The 8,932-nt window shown below is 37.6% G+C and overlaps 1 pseudogene; it reads right to left on the bottom strand.

Moving 5' to 3' along the window:
- Positions 1-572: 572 nt before the first annotated feature.
- Positions 573-8,932, bottom strand: part of LOC128579031 (40S ribosomal protein SA-like) — a 96,128-nt pseudogene continuing 87,768 nt past the window's right edge.

The following is an 8,932-nucleotide window of genomic DNA, read 5'->3' as shown; positions in this document are numbered from 1 at the left end:
CTACTGAACTTACAGTTGTGGGCGGGTTTGATGGATTGAACACACATGACCACTTGCCGGTTTTCCACTGTTTTAGTCCTCCTCTTGGGGTCCAGAAGTCTCTCGCTGACTCCCTGTATCCTCGCAGGGGTGATGATAGGCAGATTCCACCAGCCAGAGATTCCTGGAGTCCTATCTCTCCAGACTCACGGTGCCCAGATGTAAGGAGACTGTTACTCGGCCGCCATCTTGCTCCCTAGTTCCTTTTCTTTGTGGTGATGTAACAGTTCTTCTCCCTTTTTATGACATCCACAACCACGGGACAAACAGTACGATAGCTAATAATATCATTAATGAGATTCCAGTACGAGGAAGCAGTGACTGGTATTTTTTCAGGTCCAAATATCTGATAAAAATCATTTAAAGCATCACCTACTCTTTTCCATCCTTTCTCATGTATTTTTCCTTCTTTAGGAAACCAAGGACAGACTTCTTTTAAGAAGTCAAAAAATTGAAATAGCTGTTTAATTTTGACCTTTACTCCTCGCGTCTTGAGTGCATCTCTTAACTGTTCCACAAATAACTCATGCAGACTAACTTCTTGCCCCATGATCACTACTACTCACCGAGATCCTTGTTCCAGCGCAGCAGGCTACTACGTGGCCAGATTCTGATGTTTCTCTGAGCTGGCTGGCTGCCTCCCGTAGCTTCTTCACCTTTTCCCTTGTATCCAGATCCCTGGTCAGGCGCCATGTGACCCGGCCCGTGGGACAGTCGACAGGGATACCTGAAGGAAGGGGTGATAATGGGAAGGGGTGTGAAGAATGGAGACAAGACAGGAGCCTAATCAAGTCTCGTTTATTGCAAAGTTCTTCCAGGGTATATAAGGGTAGGTGAAGGAGGAGGTTTATGTCACCAGGTATCCAAGCAACCTGGCCTTGGTGGAGATAAGTTCCAAATGGCAAGCTTCCAAGTTTCACTCACGTGATTTACGAGAAGAGGCCTGGCGTTTGCCGAGAAAGAGAAACTTAAGCCTAGCGTTTGCAGGGAAAGAGAAACTTAAGTCTGTTAGTGCAAGAAATAGCACTTGGCCTACAAAATAGATGCTGTGGTGTCAGCCTTCCACAACAAATGACTGGGATATTTGGATGCTCTGTGAGGCCAATGTAGGCTGATCCCCTGAGCTCAGGTGTTAGAGACAAGGCTGAGCAACAGCAAAACACTCTCTGCCCTGATCTCCCACCCATTTTGTACTAAAATAGAAATGTAGCCAAGTGTTGAGGCACTTGTCTGTACTTCCAGCTATTCCAGAGGCTTAGGCTAGAGGATCACTTCAACCCAAGAGTTGGATATCACTGTGTGCTAGGCTGAGGCCTTGATACTGTAGCCTGAGCAACAGACTGAGAGTCTGTCTTATGAAAAATAATTAAAGAAATAAAGAAAAAGAAAGAAAGATAGAAAGAGAGATTGAGAGAGAAGAAAGAGGAAAGAAGGAAAAGGGGAAAAAAGAAAAGAAGGAAGGAAGGAAGGAAGGGAAAGGAAAGAAAGAAAGAAAGAAAGAAAGAAAGAAAGAAAGAAAAAGAAAGAAAGAAAGAAAGAAAGAAAGAAAGAAAGAAAGAAAGAAAGAAAGAAAGAAAGAAAGAAAGAAAGAAAGAAAGAAAGAAAGAAAGAAAGAAAGAAAGAAAGAAAGAAAAAGAAAGTTTTCTAGGCACAGTACAAGGACAGTTCATTAGCAGATGGATTATGGGACTACATAAAGGAGGAGATTTATTGTGGCCTCTGTGGGGAGGAACAATTGAGTCTGGTCAAGTGGCTTTTGGATTGCTGCATTGGGATATTATCAGTTGATCTGATGGGTAGTTGTTGTCTTGAGATGTCTGGTCCCTAGCCTCGGAGTGATTGGAGTAAGGGAATATTGGCCTCGATTTAATGAGCCCAACAGGGAAGGTAGAGAATATACTCTGGATTTTTAAGTGGGCATATGAAAAGCTTGATTTGAATCAAGAATTTAATGTGGGGGAAGTTTCTAGGGACTACCAGAATCTAGGATATCAAAGGGTCAGAGTTACATAAAACCCAAAGGCTTGACTAATACAGGTTTTAGCAATACAATTTCCTATGAGAGAATAATTACTCTAGTTGACATCTAATTTGGGGTAAAATTTCAAAACTAGATCTGTGTTTAAAAGTAAAAATGAGGGATAAGTCCTCTGACAATGTTTTTCTCTATTTATGTATTGACACAGAGTCTCATTTTGTTGCCCTTGGTAGAGTGTCCTGATATCATAGCTCACAGCAATCTTCAAGTGGTGTCATCAAGTGAACCTATGCCCTCAAATGGGCCTCCAGGCACCTGCAGAACATCCGACAGGTTTTTATTCTTCAGAGATGGGGATCTCACTCTTGCTCAGGCTGGTCTCCAATTCAGGAGCTCACACAATCCAACTGACTGGGCCTCCCAAAGTACCAAGATGACAGGCATGATGCACCACCTCTGGCCACAAACCATAGTTTGAATAACATCCCAACATCAAGGTCTGCAGTGGTGGATCACAATTGTAATCCTAACACTCTGAGATGCAGAAGCGGGTGGTCAAATGTAACTGGGCACTGTTGGGGTGCACCTATACTCCTAGATGCTCAGGAGGCTGAGGCAATAGGGTCTGTTGAGCCCAGGAGTTTGAGATTGCAGTTAGCTATGATGACATATGGGCACTCCACCCAGGGGGAAGGAATCAGACTCTGTCTAAACGAAATAGAAAATGACAACTTCAGTAGGATGGAACAATGTTCCTTCCATATCAATTCTCATGGTAGCCTTGTGTAATCAGGGAAATAGGTTTGATGGTCTGTCATGCACTCTCACAACCTGGGTACTTCTTATGCTGTGAGTCATTTGAGCACCTCAAGCTTTGGAAAACATCGTTAAGTAGCTTCATTGAAATAAGTAGTTCACCCTTTGAAAGTGTACAATTCTGTGTTTCTTAGTATAGTCACAGAATTTTACAGCTAGCATCACAATCTAATTTTAGAACTTTGCTTCTACTCCACATGAAGAAGGTCAATACCTACTAGCAGTCACTTACATCCTCCCCACCATCTCCCCCACCTATTCCCTACTCCTAGTAAACAATTGGCCTTGTCTTGATGTTTTCTTCTAAGTTAAGTCATACTTTGTGGGGTCTTTTGTAACTGGCCTTGTTCCCTTATCATAATGATTTTAACATTCAGTCCTATTGTAACATAAATGTGCACTTCATTCCTTTAGATTGTTGAAAAATATTCCATTGTGTGAATATAGCATATTATATGTATCCAATCATCTGTAAATCTCATTAGTAGTCCTGAAGATATTTCCTTCTCATCTATGAATTTTAAAAGTTTTTATCAAGAAGATATGTTGCCTCTGTCAAAACCTTTTCTGTGTCTGTTGAGGTGAACATTTGGATATTCATATTGATTCTGTTAATATAGCGTATTGTATAAGTTGCTTTTCCCATACTGAGCTAGAATGGCAATCCTGATAATAGATCCCATTTCACATACATGTGTACAATATTTTGTAATTCTACCAGACTTTTCCTGCACTTATACAATATATCTCTTATATATTGGAGACTGCATTTCCCCCTTTGCCTGAGAAAACTACAGTAGTTCCATCATAGTTCAAGGCAAAGCAAGCTGTTCACTTCAAGTGAATTTTTTGACTTTATCCTTTTCAGCAGCTGAGAGTACAAGCTGATGCCACAACTTCTGGGGAAGTTTTGCACTTATTTCTTGGACAAGTAGCGTCTTACTATGTTGATCAGTCTTGTCTGAAACCCCTTAGATTCCAGTAACGTTTCTGCCTTGGCCTCTGAAAGTGCTAGGATTATAGGTATAAGCTATGGTGATTATCCATGCTTGTTTTGGTGACGGCTTTTGTCTGATTTCACCATAGATATCAGCCCGTAGATTAAAAAATAACAAGTCTCTCACATGAAAGCTATAACCCAGTTACAACCTAACAATAGGGGGAAGTGGGAAAGGGAGGGGAGGGAGGGGGGTGGTGGGTAGAGGGAGGGGGATTGGTGGGATCATACCTGTGGTGCATCTTAAAGGGGTATTTGCGAAACTTGGTAAATGTAGAATGTAAATGTTTTGGCACAGCAACTGAGATAATGCCAGGAAGGCTATGTTAACCATTGTGATGAAAATGTGTCAAATGGTCTATGAAGCGAGTGTATGATGCGCCATGATCAAATCAATGTATACAGTTATGATTTAATAAAAAAAGACCAGAAAAAAGTAACAACTCTATTCAGATATAATTCACACACTCCACAATTTACCTATTAGTGGGTTAAAGTAGGTTAGAAAATGGAAAACAGAGTATAGATATTTTTCATATGAATTATAATATGTATTGAAAAGTGCATAGGAAGTAAATGTACAGTTTAATGTATTGTGACAAAGTCATTACAAACAAATTCATAACCACCACCCAGGGCCTCATCAGCACCTCAGATATTCCTCCATGCCTTCTCCCAATTATTACCTCTTTCTTCTTCACCAAAGACCAGTATCATCCTTTTTTTAAAATTTCAGAATATTAGGAATACACATTTTGTTTACATACTTAGTTTTTGCACCAATTGAATCAAGGTTATAAGCTTCCCTCCACCAACCATGTTCATCTTTTCCTTCAAACTCAGAGATTAGTTTCATTTGAATTGAATCAAACAGGATCTGCTCTTTTTCTGTCTTGTTTCTTTTGTTTCACTTTGTAATGGTGAAATTCGTTCATATAGTTATATGCATAATACTTGTGCATACTATGCTATTCTGAAGATTGCACATTGATTTTTTCATTCTACTATTCATAGAACTTTGGATGTCTTTCATTTTGACATATTACAGATACTGCACTGAATATTCTTGGTGCACATATACATACATATCTGTTCAGTATATGCTTAAGTGTAAAATCACTAGATCACAGGGTATATATATATATCCATATATGCTCAATTTTATTAGATAATGCCAACTTGTATTCTAAAGTGTTTGTACGAAAATGCCTTTTCACAAGCAGTGTTTGTGACTTCCTATTGTCCTTCATCCTTTACCAACACTTGGTATTGCACATCTTTTTAGTTTTAGCTATTATGAGGAGTATGTAGTAGTATTGCATTGTTTTAATTTGCATATTCCTAATTACAAATGAGGTTGAGCACTTGTTCATATACATTATTTGCCATTTGGGTATCTTCTTTGGTGAAACACATGTGTATCACTTGCCCAATTTCCATTTTTTCCTAAATTTTCACTCTTTTGTTTTATCTCCTCAAGCATATGGAGGATGGTTACTTTGAAGTTCAATTATGATATCTCTGTTATATGGAATGCTTATGAGACTATTTCTATTGTCCATTACTTTTCTTAGCTTTTGTTTACAGCATTTTGTGTTTTCTTGTATGTGGTTATTTCTGAGTGAGTGATGAACATTGTATATGAACAAAGCAAAAATAATTAGAGGACTATAATGAGTTTGCCTTACTCAGATAGTCTTCTTGCAAGTGCCTAGAGCCCCTAGCAATCTGTAATTATCTTAACTCAATTTCAATGACTGAGATTATGAGAAACAGGACATTAATTCCTATGAGATATTACTTTGAATAATATTCAAAATACTAGGATCAATACTACTATGAAATCAGTGTATAATCACCTACACATTCACAGGAATGGTAAAACATAACTATAATCAAGAACAAAGGAGGGAAGAAGGAAGAGAGGGGAGGGGTAGGGGGAGATTGGGAAGAGGGAGGATATTAAGGGGGATCCAAACTAATATGTATAATGCAATGATACATTTATATGCTATTAACAATAGAGTATGAATGTTTTTGCCACAAAAAAAAGTATGCAAGCAGATGGATTGATTATGCAAAAAAAAAGTATGCAAGCAGATGCAGTGATTATGTTAATCACTTAGATGTAAGAATTCCACATTGTATATGAAATCAGCACATTGTACCCCATAAATGCATTAATGTACACAATCATGATTTAATAAAGAATTAAAAAAAGAAATTCTAGACTTTATATGATTTCATCCATAAATATTCCAATACGTATCTCTAGAATATAAACTCTTAACACATTAAAGCTAACCACAACAACATTATCACACCTAGAAAAATTAATAATTCTTTAATATTTAAGATCATTGAATCTCTGGTGCTCCCATTTTTCCTGATTTTTCAACAAATTGTTTAAATCAGGACTCAAGTCCTGTATATTGAATTTAGTTAATGTTTCTCATCTACCTTTTAATTGATAGGCTTACCCATCCATCTTGCTTCCTTTGAAATTTTTTTGGTTGAATTTATTTGTCTTGTTGAGTTTCATGGAGTATGGACTTTGCAAATTGCATCTTTTTGGTTTCATTTTATTCAATCTCCACAAAACTAGCTATGTATAATCCTGAAAAAAAACAAAACGTGTAAAACAGGACATCAAAATTTATGCTTATTTTTCATTCAGAGGTAAACAAGGATGGCATCCTCTCCATCAAATGTGAAGTGCTGAGAGTCAGGTATCCTTTGTGCTCACTTAATGTTTCTTTATGTGTTTTATTAGTTTAGATATACCAAACATTGACTTAACTTACAACTTTTATTTATTTATTTTATTAATATTAAATCATAGTTGTGTACATTAATGTGATCATGGGTCACCATACACTGGTTTTATAAACAGTTTGACACATTTTCATCACACTGGTTAACATAGCCTTCCTAGCATTTTCTTTGTTATTGTATTAAGACCAATATATTGGGGCGGCGCCTGTGGCTCAAGGAGTAGGGCGCCGGTCCCATATGCCGGAGGTGGTGGGTTCAAACCCAGCCCCGGCCAAAAAAAAAGGAATCAGATTATAAAAAATATTTAAAAAAAAGACCAATATATTGTACATTTACTAAGTTTCACATGTTCCCTTGTAAGATGCACCGCAGGTGTGATCCCACCAGTCACCCTTCCTCTGCCCATCCTTCCTCCTCCCTCCCCTCCCTCTAACCCTTTCTCCATATTCTTAGGTTATATCTGGGTTATAGCTTTAATATGAAAGCCATAAATTAGTTTCATAGTAGGGCTGAGTACATTGGATACTTTTTCTTCCATTCTTGAGATACTTTACTAAGAAGAATATGTTCCAGCTCCAACCATGTAAACATGAAAGAGGTAAAATCTCCATCTTTTTTAAGGCTGCATAATATTCTATGGTGTACATGGAAAAAGGCCCATTGCCCATCAATCCATGAATGGATTAATAAATTGTGGTATATGTACACTTACATCTTTTAAAATAAAAATTTCAGGTATCAGAACAGACGGGCAATTTAACTAAAAAGTGTGAATAACATTAAATATTGTGAGAAATGTGTTAACATGGGGAAGGGTAGATAAGAATTTGAAATATTTCATTGAAACATAATTCTCTCAGAAATTGAGGAAAAGTAAATTCTTGAATTCCATTGCTAAAAATGGTAGTTTTTTAAATGATATCATGAAGTACTTAATCTGAATTTTCTTAGGCTTTTAAAAGGTCATATTCCCAGTGAAAAAACTCTTTTAGTAACAGTCTTAGACATACTAATAGCATACTGATTTCAAGGCAATTTTCTGAATGCACATGAGATAAATGGAGTTAATACCACCAAGTATACAAAATATTTTTGTTATATTGTGATCATAAATGAATGACAAGGTAAAACAGTTAATCACAAATCAATATTAGTAGGCCCACTTAAAGGCTATTCTTCCCTTTCAAGGCAGTTAGAAGGTCTAAATTTTTAAGGTAATGAATTTATTGTAAGCTATAAGCAGATACAGGCATGAGAGTGTAGGATAAAATTATGGAGAAATAGACAAAAGTGATGACCCCTTACACACATTTTGGCACATCTTTATCCTATGGGTATTGTGCAAATATTCAAAATGATCATGTATTCCAGATACATTTTGGATAATGTAATACTAAGAGAAATTGAATTTGTATACACATCAGTGATACATTTAAATATCATAAATTGTTTTTATTTCATCAGCCTTTAAATAGCTTCCCTTTGTTTTGCAATGACTAGAACATGGAACTTTATCTTTTTTTTTCAAAGGCAGAGTCTCACTATGTCACCTTAGGTAGAGTGCCATGGTGTCAGAGCTTACAGCAACCTCAAACTCTTGGACTCTAGTGATTCTCTTGCTTCAGCCTCCCAAGTAGCCAGGAGTACAGGAGCCCGCAACAATGTCCGGATATTATTTGTTATAGTTGTTGTTTTCACAGGCTATTGTGCCAAGGTTGCACTTCCTCCCAAGCTTTTGGCCAGAGGCCTCCCTTGGATCATTGCCTATGTCCTTCTCTACAGACCATCTCACAGCATAGCATCTTGCTTTCTTGGAGTGAGCACCAAGAAGCTGGACGAGAGTGCCAGCCAATGAGAACATAAGCAAATCAACAGTCATCACCTTCTGTAATATAAATAAAAAAGTGATACCCTGTAACTTTTGCTGTATTTTATTGATTAGAAGCATTTAGTTAGGTCCACCCCTTTCCCAAGGGAGAAGGATTACACAAGGGCATAAATTTCCATGATCATTGGGAGCCACATCAGAAACTGCACACCACAAATGGTGAGTAGATGGGTTAGTTTGAATGCAAGGTAAATGCAGAATTGCACTGATGATGAAACTGGGTAATATAATGGGGCCAGACTGACCATGGAGGCTCCTTGTTCTGATCCTTACTCCCACTTTAAGTGTGTTTCATGGATAGACAGCATACCTTTCATCATTTGCTACCCTGGATACAGAATCTGGGGTCTTACCACAGACATACTGGACCAGAATCTGCATTTTGACTAGAGCTTATGTACATTAAAGTTTAAGAAGTGGTGCTCTAGATCTTGAGGTG

Source organism: Nycticebus coucang, chromosome Y (genome assembly GCF_027406575.1).
Source record: "Nycticebus coucang isolate mNycCou1 chromosome Y, mNycCou1.pri, whole genome shotgun sequence".
Lineage (NCBI taxonomy): Eukaryota > Metazoa > Chordata > Mammalia > Primates > Lorisidae > Nycticebus > Nycticebus coucang.
Note: the sequence above shows the minus strand (reverse complement) of the source record. Positions and strands in the feature narration are given on the sequence as shown.